Here is a 24331-nt window from a genome sequence, read left to right as displayed (position 1 = left end):
CTTATGTATAGATCATTGTTGCTTGTTCCAAGACCAATTTTGATTTGTTAAATGTAGGTAAGTCGTATAGCATACGATTAACGTAATTTTCACCATACTGTTTTTAAGGCATTTTTTTTTAGTACATTCAAACACAGAGCTAGTTTACGCCAGTAATGATTCCTGCAATGATCGCTACTTTCTCAAAACTTATAATAAAAGATTTAGGGCCTATTACCATGCCACTGAAAATATCAATTAGCGCTTATATCATCCATGCTTTAACGACATATTCACGGTAAAAATCACGCCCGTCATATGAGTTTGAAAACATATTTAAAAAGTAGATTTACCTTACATCATGTTGTGAATCTCTCAAACGTTGTTTGATATTTACAATCTTTATTAAATATATAAATTATGCAAATTATTTTAAAATTATGTTTTTAAAATAATTTTTATTGATTTTTTTGACATTTATGTAGTGAATTCAATATAAAAATCATGAGATATTGAATGTTTAAAACCAGTTTTATAGGTCAAATGTTTAATTTGTTTAGTTTATAATGTTTTAAAATATTCCTTTTCAGTTTTGAACTATTGATATAATGTACAACCCTTAAATTTAATGAATATTAACTAAATTCATCAATAAATTACTAAGCAAAATGTGGTTTAAAAATTATATGATTACTAGTATAATTTAATTTTAAAACCGGTTAAATCTTGAAATAAAATCATTATTCCTTGTTTAATGCTATGCATCCTTCACTAGAACAATTATGCGTTTAAAAACTGAAAAAAAAAAAACATTAAAAGTAACTTTGCTTCTATTAAACCACCAAAATAATGTTTTTACCTACAATTTCCCTAAGTTTCCAAGAAAGTTGATGTGTTGAAGTTATGGATTACTCAAAACACATTTAATCTGAATATTTATATAGTTCAATAGGTATGCAAGAATCATGCAACGTTGATAACTACCATACATGTTAAACAGGATTAAATTATGTTCACATATAGTTTGTCTTACCAAGAATGTATATAAGGCATTAATGATTTTAGTGTTCTCTCCAAGTATAGTTTTATTTCTTCCTATGGACACGAAAGAAACTTTAGTATTAATTGGACAAAATATCCGTTCCGGCACCGTAGAAAAATAGGTAGATTCTACATAAAGCTGCCATCTCAAAATATCAAACTGAAGGTTCATTTTTTGTTTAGGTGTTTGATTTGCACGACGCTTATACCACAGTAATTCTCACTTTTGTTACTCACGTTTTATGTTAATAATATACAGGTAACATTTTCAAATAATAAGAACTATTGGCGTGTTCTAAAAATAATGTTATATTGACTTAATTAAATCCTTGATTTGCAGTGCTGTTTTACTCTCTAGGCAATTTTTTACAACGACATTTAATATCATTAAATCTCTTATCCAAAAAAACCTAAACTAATGTAATTACGAAAGTGCTTCCATATGATCGTAAATTAATTGTAATCTCAAGATAAATGAATATAATAAGATAAACCATTATATTTTATTCAACAAATTTGTATTTATTGTAACTAAAACACAGATATTTTCATAGACACTTGATTTCACGTGATATCTAATAAGGCATGCTCTCATGTAATCACAACAGTTTGTCGAAAGTTCATCAGCTCTTGTTTACTTATGTTAACAGGATTTCTTTGTTTTCAAGTACTTTGCCTTTTCAACTTCAGTAAAGTTTAGATACATTAATCTGATTACGCGTTCTTCACAACTTACTCGGAGCTAAGTGGCTTACACACCCGAGTTTTATGTTATTGTGAAAAGTAACATAAACATTTCAACATTGTTTTTGTATTTTTTATTTATTTAGTCCAGTAATTATTTAATCGTTTCTGTTCCTCACAGAAATTGGTTCCTAACTGATATACTAGAGATAAAACTATGTTGCTATTAATTTTAGTTTGTTAAGTATATCGATTCGAAAACACGATAGCAATTTTATAAGCGTTTTATAGTCCTAAATGTAATTTTTAGTTTTTAATGGAGAAGAATTACATGTAAGACATTGCACGATAATTTTCACTGACCAGTCTAATCTAATAATAAAAAGATTTATTCCTTAGTAAAAATTCATGTCGTTCTTCACTTCCTAATCCTTACCAAAATTACATGACGATCATTTTACGTTAAACTGATTACATCAAATCCAAGCTCAAATTTAATTACACATTTGCGTTAGTAATCCGTTTGCTCCTAATCCAGCACAGTATATTGAATATAAAACCAAACTAAAGAAGCTTACACTTCATTAAAGTATAGCTAGTAATAAATAAAAATTTATTTACCAATTCAAGCGTTTCATAAATGATATAACTAAAAGGTCTACTGTAATAAGATAATATCACAAAATAACTCAAAATACTCGTTGACACCAATTTAAAATTTAAAGCTTAAGTTGCTTAAAATATTTTCACTATGCCATGTTTATTAGAACACTTTTAACATGGGAATAGACGATTTCCTTGATTTATTACGTAGGTAGTTGTCGCAGGGTTAAATTATGAATAAATTCTCTTATTTTTCCCTCACATCCTAGGAAAGTGCTGCTCGTGATCATTGCAGATATTTCTAGAGAAAGCACCTCGTAAATAATGTAGCTTGTAAGAACCAAGCACGTATTTTTAATTGGTAACATATTAATAGCATAATTATAGTTAGGGATATGATCGAATTACTCAAGGTTTTAAATAAATCTTCCGAATTTTCTTCCATTTTCTCACCGTCACTAGATGTTTTTACCATATGTAGGGTAGCTGTAAAAATAAACTGATAGTGCCAGTTACTCAATGAGCTGCAATGTTAACTTGAAATACACGTTTTAATCTCTAAAGAGTCTAGATTGTGCCCAAGGCACGCTGCAAATTGTGAGTAACATGGTCAGAGTATGAGAGGTTGCTGTTGAATATGATAGTACAATTTCGCCATTTAGTAAAACCCTCGTACTATTCCTCTACTAAGGAAGTGTGAAGGTCCGTACACTTACCAAAATTTTATAATCCACCGATAACTGACCATCTGACAACTCTTAAGCCTTAAGTTAACTTAACTTAACTCTTAAGTTAGCTCCGTATTTACATATAAAGATTGATTACCCACATATTAGAATATTCGAGTACGTCATACGAACAACATTCTTTTTGAAGTATTACTAATATTTATTGACAACAATATTATAATATATTTTACAGTATAGAATGTCATTAGGTCATAAATGTCTGATTAATTGGATTGACAGCATTCGTTCAAAATTGATGTCTGCTCTTTTAATATTATATATCCTTGAGCATGATAACTAATTTCACTAAAATCAGATTACGTGGCATGGTGTCGGTTGATGCCATGCCTTAGGCTACAGTGAAGTGATTTACTAAGTGATTTATCATTACGTTATCAATTTATCTATCAAGAGACACTAGTAATGGGCATGTGATAATTGCGTGCTTCAATTACGTTCTTCAATAATCTTCAAAAGTATATAAGATGAAGTTTAAAATTTTTTTAAACATTTGTAAAAGGTAGAGATTGTTGAATGGGATTCAAAAAGAGATTTTCGTAATCGTATTTTAAGAGCTGTCTTCGGAAAGACCCGTTATGAGCACTATGATCTTCGCTGAATTATGCAATGAAATTAAAATTTTACTTAAATAAATTAAAACATACGATTGCGTTGTCACATTAAAATGATTAAGCATTATTTGATTAGAAAAGCCCATTTACTACTGCTAACTAAACAAAAAATTGGGTTTTCAAGAACAGAGGGAATGTTTGAAATAGGAATAAGACTGTATTAAGCAGGGGTTCTAAGAATATCCATATAAATATTAGTATGGCCAATCCGGTAGGTTTTACGTGATTGATTAATGCATGCACGAACACACATGCAGACACCATTAGATTTTTTTCATCGTATACCATATTATAGATGCATCTGTAAATATATTTCAACTGTTATAAGTTTAGTAAAATAATGATTTTGCATAGTATTAAGTTTAATCTTAACCAAAAGTAGTTATCTTTTCCTTTCATTCCTCTTTGTTGGAAATAGGGCACTGCAAGAATTGTACGACTCAACCACGCGTTTGGTCATTGCTTAAGGAATGAAAGAAAAATTTTGTCTTAACAAAATTCTCATTCATTCACAAGTTTATCAAGATGCTGAGGCTGGAATTAAACAGCGAATGTTAACGTCGAAGTCTTCCATTTGGCGTGAGGTAATTCTACTTTCCCTTTTTTGTTCGTAATTGGAATTTCTTTCCCTCTTACATATTTTACTTTAAATTTCTACTTATACATAAAAGTTACAAAAATTTAAAAAACTGTATCTAAAAACTTGTATTATACAATATTATTACTATACAGTCAATATATATTGCCTACTAAATGACGCAGGTTTTGCTGGTAAATTAAAAAAAGCCATAACTCGAGCCGTACCTCATTTTAAAGGTCTCTATTCACTGATAATTTTGAAAATTTCAGGAAATCCAATATATATATTCAAGGTTACCAAAGAATTACTATATCTTCAATTATTATACATTTGTCACTTTTCAGCACAAATCCAGCCTTTTTAAATAGTTCAAATTTGTTCTATTTCAAAACCGTTAAACTAAAAATTATTAAGGGATGAATTTCTGTACGTAGCTGTTTTAAAATTTACAGTTTTTGTATTTTAAAATTGGCTTTATATTTTACGGTTGAGAAAGAGCGCAAAAATAATAATTTTAATGAATTTTTGTTGCATTACAGCCTTTGAACTCCTGTATCAGCCGAAGGTTCTGAGGAATTGATTTCTTTAATTAATTTCCCGCTTTAGAAATGTTTCCTTCGTTAGATTATGTAATTTTAAATAATTAGTACTCCTACTATTATCTGGGTTATAACTATTTTGGTTCAACAATTACGGTATACAGCTATAATTATTTACAGATATTCGAATTGTAATCTATTGTAATCTTTTGTGCTCCAAACAGATTTCTTCCCATGGAACTGAAGTTATCTAAGACCCTTTAGACCTCTTATCCGTATATTGATTGAAAAACAGCCCTGATTCTTTGCATCATGTTCTCTCGATTCGTGAACTTTTATGCATAAACCAAGTCTTTTAACCTCCCGTACAAGTAGTAGTCCATAAATTTTAAATCCGGAGATCTGGGTGGTTAGTCGACTGGTCCACCTCTTCCAATCAATTTTAGAGGAAAATTCTCGTCCAGAAGTTTTCATACCGCTTCAGATTAGTGTGCTGGTGCCCCATCGCACAAAAACCAAATTTCTTGAATAATTTGTTCAGAAATATTCAAATATAAATTAGGCAAATTAATTGATAAGGAAGTTATACATATGACCATCCAAGTGACCATCGAAAAGGGGCTACAATCCGGTTAAAAAAGCTCTGGTACCTTTGTTACCAGAAGCTAGACTCACCTGGTAGCTGACTTAACCTTCTACGAGAATATTTAAGACCAGGTTATGACATAGCTGACATTGCTATTTGGTTTTTTTTATCAGTCGTAATCAACGTTAAATTTGGTAGGAATTCACACGTTTAGTACAACGTACCTCTCTGTACACAAACAGTGTTTTAAAACATGCCTCTTTTGAATACCTTAATACAAAGGTAGTAGATTACTACGAGTCGCTAAAATCTCTACGTTGCAGTCTTTATTCCTAACCTACTACTGTAAGTTTATTTATTATGAATGAAAATATATATTTAATTATTAAAACATAATGTCAGTATTGAGATTGCCTCCAGTAAACCTTTCTCTCAGTGGAGCATCTGGAGTGAAAAATCTGACCCTGTTACTTACTTTACTCCTGGAATCAGGAGTCATGTTTGTCTGCAGAGATTCAAAAAACTTCTTCGTCGCCGAAAGATGGTATATTATGAGTAGTAACATATAATTTAAACTTGCACTGTTCAATTTGAAAGCAATAATACAACTCAAGAAATCTATTTCGTGCTTAAATTTAATTTCGATGATCATTTTTTTTATTTTCGTGATTTACGACGAAAGATCACGATAATGATAGGAATAAGAAATTATTGTTACGTAATTAGTAATAAACTCAAGTTTAAAAGTAAACAGTTTCTTATATTGTTACATATCACTTGTTTATTCAGCCGCACTAATTTTTGTTTCACAAAGTAATTAGATGAATTAATTACAACAAGCAGTGATACATCAAACAACTTCACGGAAGGTACTGATTAGTCCAATTATATCAATAGGTACACTAAGTATACATTCAGTCAAGTGACACATGATGCTATAAATACTTTGATGAGCATCATTATATCAAACATTTAAGCATCGCAGAATCTTATGTAATTACAGCGCTGATTAGTAAACTCTAACATGAGACATAAATTTCCATAACTGCGTCTAATACTGCATAATAGCAATTAAGAGTTGAATAAATTTACTCTTTATTATAAAAATGAATAAATTTGTCAACTAATACAGTACCTACGCACATCACAGATTTAACATGTGACATTTTAACACATGTAGACTAAACTATCGCTAAAATGCAAGATTATTTTACGGTGACTTGGTGTACAGAAATTTATAATTTGATTCCCGACATGAAACCTAAATTTGTGAATAAATGTTGAGTGTATTATGTAGCAAGATATTTTGTACGAAACTAAAGTTCTGCATAGAACAAATTACTTCTATAATAGTCCATATATATCCTGATTGAAGTCTCCACATCACTGGCTGTCAAAATTTCTCTTTTTTCAAGGGAAATAAAGAGATTTATTTATTTTCATTCCCTGTAATATATCTGACCGCAGGAAATCTGTAAAAGTTTTCAACTAACTTTTTGCGCCCTTAGGCTAACTAGTTTATTTCAAACTATAAACGTGAAAAATGCTATTGAAGGGATTTCTTAAGACAACATATTAACTTTTCTGTATATAAATTTACTTTTTTTGAAGTACTAAAGTATATAAAACAACGGAGCATTATTTACTCTGGCGTAAATAATGATCCTAGCGGCAAATGTGCGTGACAGGTTGTGTCACTTTGTCACAGAGGTGAGCTCCTTAACTTCCACGCTTTTACTAAAAAAATGTGGTCATCAATAGTGTTTATATATGAATATGATACAAACTCTTCTACATATTTATAGAATGAACTAGTAATAATAATAATGTGATAATAGGTTTTTATTAGCCTGATTTAAAGTTGGCCCATTCAATAATTTAAATACGTTTAGTTTTTGAGTCTTGATATATGGCTTTTTTATAGAACTTTAATTATAACACAACTTAACAATGATACAACTGATGGTTGTTACAATACTGAAATGCTCAATGTATATAAAATAATTATTCTAAAAAGATTATTGATATATACATCATCTCAGACAGAATTATTTTTACAGTTTGGACTACATTAAAAAATTTACAAAACTTTATTTAGTTGTGAAATATATTTTATTAAACTTTCGGTGGAGAAGAGCTCTAAAAGGTGAACAAAATATTGGAAAAAATCTTTATTTATTAAAAGCATGCAAGGTCAAATCAATAAGCCCTACTTCAATAAAAATGTGAATGTTCTTCAAGTTTAAGGAATTTATCAATATAAAAGTATTCTTCTTTATGATTTAGAGTTCAAAATGGGCTATGTTGCAAAATACAAAGTCTGTCTCACTACTGTTGTCTTATATACTACAGGAGAGGCTGTATGCTTGTAAAAAGGAATACAAAAAAACCTTTTTGGTACTGTGGATTAGGTTAAACATTTTTTTATTCAAGTTTAAAACACATACAGTAATTTACTGGGAATAGTACCCAAGGTTTGCTAGCACTATCTTCTACTTTCGTCATTGATAGTAGCTGAAAGGATAGATATTGGTTACGAAACGACAAAATAAATAATTATACTAACCATTATAATATAAAATAACCTTGATGAATTACACTTTTTATTGCTAACCACTTTACTGCATTCTAAATCGTTGACAAGTAGAAATAAATCTAGAATTTGGAAATTTTAAGTAAATTGAACTATTACCTATAATAATATTACTATAATAATAGTACATAAATACTTTCCAGAACACCATTTAAAAATAATATGAAGTGATTGACTATATGAAAAACTAGTTAGAAATAAATAATAATAAAAAATCAATGTATTTAATTTTATACTGATATTGAATTGATAGCTTATATAATATAAGATTCAAGGGGGAAATAATTAGATTTAAATTAACTTTTTTTTGGGAGTGCCGATGGCCTAGTGGTCTAAAGACGTTGGACTTTGAGTCTGATTTAGAGATAGCGCAGGCTCGAATCCTGTCCGTGACTTTTGCACTTTTTATCAGTACCATCGACCTTGTACTGTGTCGACTCTCCCCCTTATTCTGTTTGATAAGATCCTCGCACAAGCCAGTGACCCATGACTACGGGCAGAGTAAGGCATAAAGGGAGATCGTCTTCTCCTTTCCAATAAAAAAAATATGTATATATTTAAAAACTATTTGAAGAAATGAATTGTTTGTTTAAAAGTTTTTCAGTAAAACTACCGACCAATTTCAATTTGAAAATAAACATCCAATCAGTGTTGTAAGGAACTGCGGTTTTGTGTAGAGAGACATTACATTGAAATGGGAACTTGCACTACTTGTAGCAGTAACATTAACAGTAACAGTTACCAGCTTTGTTGTAGCGCTAATGCATGTAGAGTGAACCACGTCTGGAGGCGTCTTTGAAAACGTAGACCACTCCAATATTGCTGACAGCATTCTATGACACACGATTGTTTCTACTACGGCGACCTTACAGTTGTGTAACAAATGGAAAATTGATAATTTACTACACGTGTCATTATTTCATACAGTACTTCAATATTGTATTTCAAAACTTCAAATTTAAACTTTCTCAATTAATTACGATTTATGTAAACACTTTTAATGGTTTTCTGGATTTTTCTGAATTACTCTATTTCATAGAACTATTTCAATATACTTACTAAAAAATTTCAAACAAAACGGAATACCTAAACACCATTTAACATGTCATATAAGTCACTTTTAAATTATATAAAAAATGTAAAATATTAATTTCTCTTTTATTTTTTACATTCAATTTCACTAACTCAACTATTTATTAAACGTATAATGTCAATAAGCATGTACAAAAAAGATATCTATGTATGAGATTCAAGTTGCCCACTGAACCCATAGTAAGTTAAAATATATATCAAGTTTTGCATTTGACTTATTTTACTCCGAAATAAATAGGTTTTTTGAATTAATAATATGTAATTCACCAAATAAAACACTCGGTAATTGAAAACAGAGCGTACAATCTCCAAAGCCACCTAGTTTGATTTCCTTGGTTGAAAATTATGTACGCACATTACTGAACAATTTTACATCATTCAGAACCGTACACAACTTAGAGAAACAATTTAGCTTATAATATTTATGAACTAAGGTTGCTTGATTTTAACATGTATCAAGGCATCCCTATTATTACTAATTTTAATTGCGCCTATTCCAAAATATTTGATAATCTGAAACAAATCCATGGGCTTTGGTTTACTTTTAACTTGAACCATGAAATGAAATTCGATTAATACTTTCACTAAAATCGATACTATGATGTTTATTCGGTTATCTCCACCATGATTGAATTATGGTCCTATTTTCTTTCTTATTATTATTTGAAAACTTTCAGAATCTATGAGAGTTTTGTGTTTAGAAAGCCATGAGGTGAATATGGAAGTCTTTCAAAATTTAACGCATGTTTTAAGAGAAAACTTTAATGTTAAAGAAGCTGAGTTCTCTTACCCAGTCTTATTAGGAAATTAAAGTCATTCAAGTACTAATACAACCCTTAATTACTTATTTAAAGTTACGTTTTTTTGTTGCAGAAAATTCTACCAGTGTTAAAAACATATGTTAACAAGAGCAGTATTGGTATTTAAAAAAACTGAATTTAATATAACTTAACTATATTTATAAATAACAAGATTTTTTAAAGATTCCACGGTATTCATATACAGTTATTTAAAAATATTACCATTGAAATTTATTACAAGGCTCAACGTTTCTAAAAAAAATTTATAACTAATGCAGAGTTCTTTGAATTTATCTCACATATCATTAATAATTTTAATTCAGTATCTATTACATATAAAATACTATAGATATAAAAACAATTTTCATTTTCTCTGTGTTTTAAAATTACTCAAATAATTTGGAAAACACAACATATCTAATTATATTCATAATAACTTTTGATAATAAACTATCGTGTCTACATTTTAATTTTAAAAATACAATACTACTTAAAAAATTACTGGTTTATGTCTCACCACCAGCAGTCCCATTAAACAACCTAATTAATTTCCTTTTTCTATTGCTTTTTTTGTCGCTAAATGTCAAAGGCAATTTTATTCGATACCCAACATGACCTATGTACCCCGTTTGCCTATAACTCTATTTAACATGATTTCAGACATGATTTAAGATATTGGAAATGCATTGAAGGTTTGATATGCAAATTACAATACCCTTCACCACTGAGGTTAATAAAAGAATAATGTGAACATTACTGTGAGTGGAAGGTATCATGTGAAAAGCTTCACTCGTTTAAATTTTAAAGTGCCCTCTGAGCATGAGTTTGAAATAATGCAGGTTCAAAATCATATCTGTGGTCATAGTATACATTATATTGTACATTATTTATTAGTACGCTACTACCGACCTTTATCTTTATTAGCGATCCTACCTTTATTGCTTTATTAAAATTTATAGCTGTACATCCAAATCTCCGTATGTTCATTTGTCCAACCGTCCATTCTAAATTTAGATAGAAAGGCCTAAGAGTGTGGTGCATGAATCGCTATTGATAAAAAGAAGGACGAACCGCGTTCAGGGTTTAAGGCAGTTGGACAGTCAGTCATCAGTCTCTGCAATAAACTCATGATAGAAAGGTCCAATCGACCTGAAATTGTGTACTTATGTTCCTCTTGGTTCCAGGAAGGAAGAACCACGTTCAAGTTCATATGCAGTAGGACAGCCCGTCAACGCGTCTATGTAATAACTCTTGATAGAAAGATCCAATAGACCTGAAAATGTGTACTTATGTTCCTCTGCGTCCAAGGAAGGAAGAACCACGTTCAAGTTCAAATGCAGTAGGACAACCAGTCCACGAGTCTATGCAATAACTCTTGATAGAATGGTCCAATAGACCTGAAATTTGGTACGTATGGTACGTCTTGATCCAAACAAGAATACTATTACACACCTTTAGCGCTCTTACACTTTAAAATAGACAGAAATGATGACATTGTTTCTTGCAACAGATCAAATATTGTACTAGCTTTATAGTTTAATGGAATTATGAGTTTATTTATTATTAGTGTATAATTAATGGTTATTTATCATATTGCTAGTAACTATGTTATTATGTTTATCAAAGGCACAATGTTATGTATTTCATAAAATTCCCAGAATAATAAAACATCATACATAAAGTACGACTGTAACAGTCCTTATATGCCAAGTATATTCAAATGATATTCAGAAGCACGCCTGGAATATTTACATTCCGTCAGTAAAGGGGCGGAGTTGAAAGCCCTGAGCTCTCTAATTAACAAGTTGATGGACCCGCTTACTCTCAGAAGCTGAATGAGTACGTAGCGGCAAATCATAATTTCTTATAATTCTTACAATCTCTTAAAAGCACTTTGGTGTATTACTAATTCGTATAATGTGTTTGCTCAATTCTTTCTACGTCGTTTTATAAATACAAATGTCAGTTCAAATTATATACAAAATATTATTGATGTACTCAAAGTTGTTGATACCGATTAATTGACTCAAGGGATACACTGGTACTATGTCCCTATTCTAGTGTTCCAGAGTTTAACATTTTCTGAAACTATGTGTAGTTAAGGTGTGCACGCAACGGAAAAAAATCTTGGAAGTCTCAGTTATCTTATTTCAGGATTATTTCGTAAGTTAAAATTACTCCAAATATATGAGATCATTTTTAAATTAAAGATCAGAAATTTTAAAGATCATATTCATAACAAATGGTGTTAAAAACTAATTAGTATATTTAGATATTTCACTATGACTAACATATCCATATTGCAATTGAATAAAATGGGAAGTAACATATTAAGTCATTACAGTCATTACAACGATATTAGCACTATCAAATCTGATTAATTAACACCTTAATTTAGTCCTCTCAGATTTAGTATTCATATACCTCTCTGCTGGGATTTATCACGCTTTGATTAACATTCATAAAACCGTTGACACCATTGCATACTAGTAACTTTAATAAGACCACACATTGTTGCTTTATTGTGAGAAGGTTAAGTTCACTAAAAAAACTTCTAAACGACATGATCAGCTTATTCCATTTATAATCTTATTGGAAAGCCGTATAGTACTTTGACCACAATAATTTATGTACAAGCGGAAGTGATTGTGAGGAAATCATAATGTAACACACAAGCTAAATACTTTATTTTTATTTTACGATGTATCTGTATAATTGGCTTTTCACTATAGCTATATTTCTGGTTAACTATAAAAGTGCCACGTAAACAGAATGCTGGTATTAGATTATCATTATTATCAGGAGGATCTAGTGAAATGTATAACGTTTTGGAATTATAATTGTAATTAGTATCACAGTTTACCTTAAGGGCTGTTGTAATTACATTGACATTGTTGAACACTCTTTTTAACTACATTAATTGTATACTGAGAAGTAATAAAACTGTCTGCGATCATATCTCTCAAATATATCTCTTCAAAATCTCTCGTAAAAATAAATTGTGGACTACCAAAATTCCTCCATGAGTTTTCTTTACTCTGAGAATTACTCCTCTTTTTTATGCACAAATGCGTTGAACCCCCTATAAATATGGAGCAGTATTTTAGGTAATTTTAGTACTTTATGTTGGCCATTCCAATCCATGCTTATTAGACACGTATCACAGTAAGTAGGTCCATCGGCATTTATTACTGCCTGGTTATAAAACTGTGATAAATAATTTTTCGATAAGCCAGCGAAAGGAAGAGATTTCCACTGTGCGTAGCCAACAAACTGGTTAATTTTGAATAATCAACAGAACTTAATCTTGTACCGTGATTTAGTTTCATTATATATTTAGTATATAAATTTTCGCAACCCATTTACTCATTATTAGTCAGTATCATTTTCCTCAAATGTTCTTGGACCTAAATTCTTGGCTGAATAACAACCTAATTGGCACGCGTAGTAATTGTTTTCTCTTGATCTTCGTAGCTGTCGAGCAACTCCTTGAGAGTACTTTCCATTATTTATGTTCTAGACTTCTAGTATTTTTATCACCCTTTTGTGACTACAGCTACAATGTCGATACCAGATGCTTAGGCCGCTTTACTTGAGTCTACTTAATAGTGAAGGGAAATCTATTTTAAAGTTTTATTAAATAATTAAGTTTGTAGACAAAATTCCACAGAGCATTTAAAATATTAGGCCCACCCCCAATATATCAGTTTACTTAGGTATTACTCGATTTTGGCAGCAACGTGGCAAGACCTTATTTTATTTTAACACCGTAAAAATCTACTTGTGAGATTTATTTGCAACAATTAAACTTTTAAGTAAACTTGGAAAATCTAGCATTTATTATTACGACCTCAGAGATCTCCAACCCTATGCGTTTACCACAACCTTCGTAGTAAACCTTTTAACACATAACTTTTCAGAACTGTCTGTAGATCACATTGTAAGGAAACCTATCTTATGAAATATAACTCCTCTATTATAACCACCAAGAATATAGACAATACAGATTGCGGGATTTCTTATAAAAATCTTTATCTACTACTAATTTTATAACTTAATTCACTGACTAGCATATATCATTTTTTAATATTCAGATTTTACAATCAATCGTATTTTACCCTTCTTCAGATTTTTTACATTGTACCCTAATTAGATTCTACAAAAATATTGCAATATGTGTCTTAAAGATATGTCTGAACACAAAACTAAATGATTAGCACTGTAAGCTAAACTAGTGTTCTAACAGGAAATATGTTTCATTTTACAACTATGAATTCAGTTTTTGCTTAGATTATTAAAAATTACAAAGGTTGTTACGAGGGTAAACAAAAAACGAAGTAACTTTCGCATTTAGAATATTATTTTAATTTACACTGTTTTCATACATTATAAATACAAATACGTAATTTACTTATTTTCGGACGTATCTCGAATAATTTTACACCATTATAAATTTGAATTAACATATCAACCCGTATTGCTCCAAGTAATTAATATACTAACAATTATAAACAAATTTTTTTAACGATGACCGATTATCATAATCTGACATTTTCATATACGTATCTATGAGAAACAGGTAGTTTAGTAAATATTGTATTGAAAGCGTTATTAAATAAGTCATTGTTAAAACATAATTCATTATACTGCGCATTAATGACAGGTTCCATAACTTACCATTGTAGCTATAAATTATGCCTTCAAGTATTATTGTCAAGTAATAATTCCATCATGTTTAGTGGACACCAAATTGGTTTATTATTACTTTACATTATAAACGCCTTATATTAGTCAAGTTCCATAACATGAGGGTTGTTACATTTTTCAATTATCTGTCTCCAATTTATAAAGGAAATTCCCAACTACAATAAACTTTTATATCTTTAATTTTCCGTCTTAATTTAGGAAAAGTTACTTATCGGTATATTTTTTTAAGCATACAGCTAAAATATAAATTTATCAACATTTTTTATTTATGTTCAAAATTTCTCTGTTTTTCAAAAAGGCTATGAAGCATTTTGGGACTGGGCGTACTTGAAAGAGGTCTTTATCCTGAAATTTGCTCGTGTGAACTAAATAACAGGCAGTAATAAAGGGTACACAAATAATAACATAATTTCAGCTTTCATCTGTTCTGCTTTTACTGGGTTGTTTGGTAACTCCTCCGACAGAGTAAATAATCTACACAGAGCTCTCCGTTAGCTACTGGAGTGTTTATGAAACAAGGTTTATTTCTGCTGAAGTTTATTTATGTGAAGTTTACTTAACTTTTATCGTATTACTGTACTACAATTACTACTTCGTTGAATTTATAAATGGTTATAACCAAGCCTATCTTCTAAGTAATCAACTAATTTTTAGTTTTAAATAAAAAAAAATTAAATCTACTTAATTATTTCAGCAACTTGTCGTTGACCATTGTCTCTTCACTTACTATTCATTTATATGAAAAAAACAACAGCTAAATAAAATGAAGATTCTTTTAAAAGGCAGAAAACACAATATTATGATCTAATCTAAAATCTTGTCCTAATTTGTTTAAGACAAATTACATTTCTACTACCATTTTTATATCATAGTCAGTTATAGATACTACTCAATAAAATCATTTTATTAATTCTTTGTTTAAAGTTTGTTATTGAAAATGGAAGGTTAGACAGTATAACAGGATTGTGCATATTTGCCATCGTTATAATATGTAAAAAATTATGTAACACAACGTTTCGAGAACTGGAATCTATCCTCTACGTCAGGGGAAGGTATAACTACATACACAAATAAATAATAAAAAGCAAACATGAGTGGAAAGAAAATGGTTTAAACATACCCACTGTTATCTTTTGCTGGTGTCATTTCTGATTGTGTTTTCTCGTACTTGTGACTTGTGCTCAGGACAACGCATAGACTAGACTTCAAGCTCCTTTTGGATTTAACCCATTTTCCCTCACTTTCTTCTTTGTTCTCTTTTTTTTATGTACTAACACAACCCCCCCCCCCCCCCCCCAACGTGACGAAGAGGATAGATTCCAAATCCTCGAAACGTCGTGTTATATAATTTGTTATACAACGAATGCGAATTTGTAATAGGATATCCATCCGAAATCCTGATATCCATTCTATTAAAGTTAAATAGTTTCGTAACAATGATACATAACCAATTGTTACATAAACATTACGTATATATTAATATGTAATTTATAAATTCAAAGAGGTACTTATGAGATTTATGTGCATCGTATCCCATACTTTTTGAATTTTTTGAGAATAAATCGAAATGATTAACATTGGCACAAGGTGCAATAAATGATAGCTAACCTGAAATATTTGGTAGAACATTAAATGATAAATTGATAAATTTTATTGGTAGCAGATGGCGTTAAGACACTTAGTTCTTATTTCTAAATTCATTTTACAACAATTTTACTTCTTGATCGCTCGAAACGGAAGAAGAGAGCCTTTCAGTTTAATGTCAGATTTAAAATAGAAAGTGTAATTATTTTAATCTTAAGTTAAGATGTCTCCACGTAAGCGCAAGAGGAATGATGAATCTTAATCTTCGTAACTCATGCACCAATCATGTAATCCTTACATAAGATCACTGATTTACAAATCCCCGACTCGATCCACGCGTAAGAGGAATGATGAATCTTAATCTTCGTAACTCATGCACAATTCAAATAATCCTTACATATGGTCACTGATTTAAAAATCCCCGACTCGATCCACACTTTTGGGGTTTCAGCTATATAAACTCTATGATAACCAGTTTGAACGCCAAGTTGATCTCAACACATTGTTATATCTATTTTCCTGGTCAAATGCGATTACAAAATTATCTCAAAAACGCAATAATGAAAATAAACTGTTCTGCATAGTGGTTCTTCGTTTATTTATAGATAATTTAATTGACTAACTATTAATCTTGTGCTATTATAGTAAATTTATTTTGAATTATTATTCATAACGCCACAATGATTCTTTTAGTTTTACTGTTTCCACTTGTTTCCGCTTAAAAGTTTGACTTTTTATTTTGATTACTGTAATACAATGAAATATTTTAAAGCACTATTTTGCTAGTATTGCTGTTATTGTTGTATTAAACTTTTTCACACACAACAAACGATTTCCGGAACACTGGGGACTTTTTTTATAATGTCATTGCGTGGTCTTATGATACATCTGGAGATTGGTAGCCTACCAGGACAACCTGGTTCGGAATCCCCATAGTTTGAATATCACTTCATGACAGATCTTAATAATTTGTTATTAAATTAAGCCACTAGCTGTACGACAGTCAATCTTATCTAGACAAAATTGATCATCAATAACAGTTTAAATTTATCTTTGAGTTTATTCCAACACTCAAGACGATAATTTGCCAATGTTATTGGTACTTAATGTAGAGATTTTGTTTTACAATAATCAACTCAATAAATTTTGTTACATTAATACAGTATTAACCGAACGTATAATAACCCAAAAAATAAATCCATTTCATTCAACAATGCTTGAATCATTCATTCATATGCATCTTTGTAAACAAATTATTTATATGGTATTGAAAGTGTATTTATTTTTACAGCACTTTTGACAACAGATTTTCGACATCTCGTATTTGAAACTCAATCTAACACAGTATTACTCCTCCTAATCAATTTAGGATAGCATATTGGTCTGTAAATTAACGAGATGCCTGTACGTGGTGATATGGTTCTATATTAATATTGGAAAATGTAAGGCGTTGTAATATGTTGAACACAATAAAATCAACTCGTATGACCAAACCGAAAATGTAATAATGTTCTTGTAATTTACAAAGCTTATGATTCACGAATATACTTTCATCAGTTTATGTAATTCATTTTGTGCGTTTGTTTGAAACAACTGTTTACTTTCTCATTAAGTAAACAAGTTAACAAAATTAATATTTTATGTTTCAACATCGTGGTGTAATTAGTGATTTATTCTTATCAAAACTGTTTCATAGAGAATTCTACAGCCACAAAATATTTCCACTAACATTGTAGGTAAAAATTTCCCTTTTGTCTAATTTATGTTGACTCATAGTCAAAAATAAAAACATATATATATATATATGTTATAGTCACCCTGTATATATATATATATATATATATATATATATATATATATATATATATATATATATATATATATATATATACAGGGTGACTGCCGGGAACCGGACGTATTTTAAATGAATAGTACAACCTTATTTTATACAGTAAAATTTATTTAATTGTTGAATATATATTGGTAAAAAACATACCATTTCAAAAAAAACATATGTTTTATGGAACCTTTTATCCTAGTTTGGGTTTTATTTAGATGATATAATGCATGTGATGGCCGTTAACCTGGATACAGGTTTCCAACCTCTGGAGAAAATCATTACGCACTCTCATCAACATGTCTTGTCCAATCAAACTCACCTCTTCGGTGATTGCATCTTTTAGCTGCAATAATGTTCGTGGTTTGTGAACATAGACACGAGCTTTCAAATACCCCTATAAGAAATAGTCACAGGGCGACAAATCTGGTGACCTCGGCGTCCACGGCACGTCACCAAAAACGTGAAATCAACTTGCCAGGGAACATCTTCTTCACAACTCGCATCGATGCAGCGGCAGTATGCGCTGTAGCCCCATCTTGTTGGAAGTAAAAATTTTTCACGTTTATTCCTGCCTCCGAAGTTGTAGCTTGAGATATGTTTCCAACATGTGAACATTAGCGTGCAGAATTCACTGTCACTGTGACTCCATTTTCCTCAAAAAAAAAAAAAAAAAAATACGGACCAATTATCCCAAAGTGGCCTACAGCACACCAAACCGTTACTTTTGGAGAGTGGAGTGGTTTTTCCATGAAAGTTACATGGATTTTCAGGAGCCCAATATCGTAAGTTTTGTTTGTTCACTGAACCGTTTAAGTGGAAGTGAGCTTCGTCGCTCATTAACATCATTACATCAGGATTATCAGTAAACAACACCTGCATACGTACTACGAAATCTTCTCTTTGTCCATAGTCCCTCTCTTTCAGTTGCTGTACCACCTGTATTTTATAGGGATGAAATTTCAAATCTGATTTTAAAATTATTCTGACAGAATCGCGCTTCATGCGTAGCTCTTGTGCGTGTCTTCGTGCAGCGCGACCCGGGCTCCTCATCAAAGCAGTTCTCACTCTAGCGATGTTGTCTGGTGTTCTCACTGTTCTTGCTGGACCGGGTGGCTTTTTCTTTGATACTGTTTCCTGTTGTTCTGGACTTGTGCACCCATCTTAGCAATGTATTCCGGCTTGGAAACCGTGTCATTTCGCGCAATATTGAAGTGGCGTCGGAAGATACGCTGTGTTTTGATAACGGATTCGCCATTTTTAATAAATGTGTCATATGCAAAAACACGATGCTGAACTGACCACTGATCCATCGTGACTAAAATGGTAAAGCTCACTGAAAACAATGACATAACCTCAATCTCCCTAGAACGTGCAAACAACAATGTAACAGCTGTTGCAAATTCGTCCGGTTCCCGGCAGTCACCCGTTATATATATACAGGGTGATCATAAAAGAGTGCCACATACTTATGTGTGGATTTTCCGCTATTTTAAGTATTTAAGCTGAAAACTAAATTTGGTATTAAAAAATGGCGTCTGTTAAAAAATATTTAAAGTTAAATAATAAAAAACTGTATAGTTTGTAAAAACATTTAGTTCATACTAAATATTTGAGCTGTGGGGGGGGGGGGGGGTGGGGGGGGGGGGGGGTGGGGGGGGGGGGGGGTGGGGGGGGGGGGGGGTGGGGGGGGGGGGGGGTGGGGGGGGGGGGGGGTGGCGGTGCAACATTACTTTCTGCATGGATAATTCTCTCAGTTTAATGACCTTACTGACCTTAAAACTACTGGTAACTCTATTACATTCGATTGTCTTAAAATGCTGAATTAAAAATATATTTTTTGTTAAGACCTTACCTACATAATACATTAAATAAATGTATTTTACATAGCACAAATTCTATACTCTTTGAGTAGCTTAATATAAACACACACCTACAACGCATAAGCGTTTTTTTTTTTTTCGAAGATTAGAAACTACTTAATAAGGTCATTATTTTACCATGAATAAAATCATTGGACTTGTTTTAGAACCGGAGGATCAAATTAACGGTTGTGATGGCGTGACCATGTAGCAGTTTGTACGATAACAGCTGATTACATGCTAACCTGGTCACGCTACTTTTGATACTCCTTTATCTGAAGAGTTGCTAAATTCTGTAACAAACAAAATATATCTATATATTATAATGCTATTTTACTTACAGAGTGGTAAACGCATGTTATATACAAAAATGTAAAGACCAGTATTATATAACAATATCAATGAAGCTAGTTCGAACATTTTTACTGCAATATTGTTTTTTTTGCGCAATGTGTTTCAATTTACACACAAAACCAAAGTGAAATACTAATATATTTGTATTTCAAACTTTACTAAAAATGCAGGGTTCTCATATAAACAACGATGTATTGTTAAGAAATTACAGGAGCCTACTAATATTATTCAAGAGACCAACTATAGAGGAATCAGTTCCCAAGGTAATCGTACGGTGGTGGTGTGGTTTAGACTGTACCATATAGTGGGCAATATATTGAGGCAAACCAACGTTCATGCACGAGGACTGTGCCTGGTGGGAACCTTATAATATGGAAGTACGATTATCAATATCAAATTATCCTTTAAATTTAATATAAGAAAGGATTGGCAAGCGTTAGGATGAATGAGGGATCAATAAACATCTGTTTATCTTTTATTCCTAACTATTTCAGAATTTGATAGTTTATGGTTGCTTGAGAACGTATATGGATTGTTATATTGTCTTTATATAAAAATTTCCTTGAGATCTACAAAGCATTTCCCCACTCTTTTTCAAGTTTCAAGCTCTATATCTCACTGATACATTGGCATAACCCAATTCAGATAAACAATAGGTCGCTATATTTCAAAAATAACGTTTTATTATAATAGCGATTGTGCATTACTCATATTAGTCTGGTAGCGATATGATGGAACAAGATATCAAGTTAACTTTTACATCTTAATCGTTCACATAAAACTATTTAATTGCCATCAATTGTAAATGAGTCCGACTCCAACAACCATGGTGATGTTAATGATGAATTTTGCTTTAGATAAACTTCCTGGTAGCGCAGCGTTTGAAATCTGACACTGTTGCAGACTCCTGGAATCTGAAGTCATGTTCGTCAATGTGTTGATATTTATCCCATGGTTCCATCGTTTCTATTATAATATATTTGTATTCTAAATTTTGTTGGGCAATACTCTGCCTAATCCTCTAAATAGCCATTGAGCACACTGCCAGTATGACATGAAGCAACACCAATTTTAATTTTTAGAGGTTCTATAATTTTCTTTTTCTGCAAAAATCAATCGTTCATATATCTTTTCAAAATTGGATAAGATTTACAAAACCGTCAAAACAAGTATTGTAGTATTGTATTGTCCTACTCCCTGTGGTAGAAGTAACATTTAAATATTCTTTAAAACGTGCATGTTTTATAGACAGAATAATCAAATGATGTATTTATTACCACATAACGTTTGTGCCGACATGATCTAGCAAAGATTTAAAACGCTTAAGGTATGCTAATATTTAAAGTCAACTTTGGTGTACGCTATTATGTCAAGACCAGCTATTGATACAATTGGAGATATAATAAATATACATTAGTCTCTGGCTCCCTGGGTTATAGAGGAAAGTTAATTCAGAAAGCTTTGCACATGATATTAGCAAAGATTTAAACGCTTAAGGTATGCTACTATTTGAAGTCAACTTTGATGTACGTTATTATGTCAAGACCAGCTTTTGATACAAATGGAGATACAATGATAAAAACATTAATCTCTTGGTCCCTGGGTTATAGAGGCAAGTTAATTCAGAAAGCTTTGTACATGATCTAGCAAAGATTTAAAACGCTTAAGGTATGCTACTATTTGAAGTCAACTTTGATGTACGTTATTATGTCAAGACCAGCTTTTGATACAAATTGAGATACAATGATAAAAACATTAATCTCTTGGTCCCTGGGTTATAGAGGCAAGTTAATTCAGAAAGCTTTGTACATGATCTAGCAAAGATTTAAAACGCTTAAAATCATGCTACTATTTGAAGTCAACTTTGATGTACGTTATTATGTCAAGACCAGCTTTTGATACAAATGGAGATACAATGATAAAAACATTAATCTCTTGGTCCCTGGGTTATAGAGGCAAGTTAATTCAGAAAGCTTTGTACATGATCTAGCAAAGATTTAAACGCTTAAGGTATGCTACTATTTGAAGTCAACTTTCATGTACGTTATTGTGTCAAGACCAGCTTTTGATAAAAATGGAGATACAATGATAAAAACATTAATCTCTTGGTCCCTGGGTTATAGAGGCAAGTTAATTCAGAAAGCTTTGTACATGATCTAGCAAAGATTTAAAACGCTTAAGGTATGCTACTATTTGAAGTCAACTTTGATGTACGTTATTATGTTAAGACCAGCTTTTGATACAAATGGAGATACAATGATAAAAACATTAATCTCTTGGTCCCTGGGTTATAGAGGCAAGTTAATTCAGAAAGCTTTGTACATGATCTAGCAAAGATTTAAACGCTTAAGGTATGCTACTATTTGAAGTCAACTTTGATGTACGTTATTATGTCAAGACCAGCTTTTGATACAAATGGAGATACAATGATAAAAACATTAATCTCTTGGTCCCTGGGTTATAGAGGCAAGTTAATTCAGAAAGCTTTGTACATGATCTAGCAAAGATTTAAACGCTTAAATCATGCTACTATTTGAAAGTCAACTTTGATGTATGTTATTATGTCAAGACCAGCTTTTGATACAAATGGAGATACAATGATAAAAACATTAATCTTTTGGTCCCTGGGTTATAGAGGCAAGTTAATTCAGAAAGCTTTGTACATGATCTAGCAAAGATTTAAACGCTTAAGGTATGCTACTATTTGAAGTCAACTTTCATGTACGTTATTGTGTCAAGACCAGCTTTTGAATACAAATGGATATACAATGATAAAAACATTAATCTCTTGGTCCCTGGGTTATGGAGGCAAGTTAATTCAGAAAGCTTTAGTTTTAAAAATTCCTCATAGCGCTTCATTGTGACAAAGTTTACAACTATTTACAACTTCCATTAAAAGAACGTTCCAACCCGCTTTAGTTGTCACAGATGTTTGTAAACAAGCACTTCTCAAATAAACTTACCTATTAAAGCTTCTGTAAAGTAACGCGATCGTATGAAATGAAAGAGCTTTGGTAAGTTGTAACTATAATTAAGTCTCAGCCACTACTTAAGGTTGTTTAAAACTGCTTTCTACAATATATGGCAGAGTGTATAGTGTTTATTTAACAACTTTTATTGTAGTCATCTCTACAGATTGTACTATAACTCAATATCGTTATTACAATCATCCTATTTTATCTGTTGATATGTGCTACTTAATTCCGTATAGCCGATTAATCGTATTGAATTTGCGTTTTTTTAAATACATTTTGGCTGTTTTTAAAAATATTTCATGGATATTACGTCAGTGATGACGATTGCGAAAATAGATAAAACACTATCTCAATGACAGGCAGAGAGATAATTAGCTACTGACTGAAACAGGAATGATTGTTGAACATCCAGTGCATTTAGTGTCTTCAATAAAATATTTAATGAATGGGTCTGAACTTTCCAATCAAGTTAATGTGCATCATGACTCAGTAATTTCAATACACTAATATGTAAAAAAATTGAATACATTAAGTATGTGAGAAGTGATCAGAATTCTCCTTTCTTGCTATTTTAGGATAAGAAGCTGAAGATTTCAGGGTGGCAGCTCTGTTCCAGTGTAACGCCCCGTCTGTAAATCGTTTTTACAAAATAAAACGTGTGTTAAATATGACTTCATAATAACACAATATATCGGTATTAGTTATATAAAATTCCAGTTTATAACAAAATCATCTTTTCCATAATAATGATTAATCTGACCCATCACCAACCAAGAAAATAATAGTTTTGATCTCAGAAAAAGGAATCGAATATTATTACATAGAAATTGTTCAAATATGTGGAGCTGGAATTGTGCAGCTAGACTAATTTGCTGATGATTAATATTGCTGACTCCAGTTCTAGCTAGCCTCTCACACAGGCTTTAGTCCTTTTTATTGTCCACGGTCCCTGGAAAATATTTTTTTATTAATTTAAATAATTTCAGAGCATACCTGTATTTCAAGACTACAAATTTTGACATTTAACATTAAAGACTGCTCTTCATGATAATTTTTAATTATTCATAGATTATTTTCATTAAAATTTTTTGTATAAATGGATACACACAATTCATTTTTCAAAGTAATATTCCACTTAATTCAGAACATTATAAC

The sequence above is a fragment of the Homalodisca vitripennis genome, chromosome 1 (genome assembly GCF_021130785.1).
Source record: "Homalodisca vitripennis isolate AUS2020 chromosome 1, UT_GWSS_2.1, whole genome shotgun sequence".
Lineage (NCBI taxonomy): Eukaryota > Metazoa > Arthropoda > Insecta > Hemiptera > Cicadellidae > Homalodisca > Homalodisca vitripennis.
Note: the sequence above shows the minus strand (reverse complement) of the source record.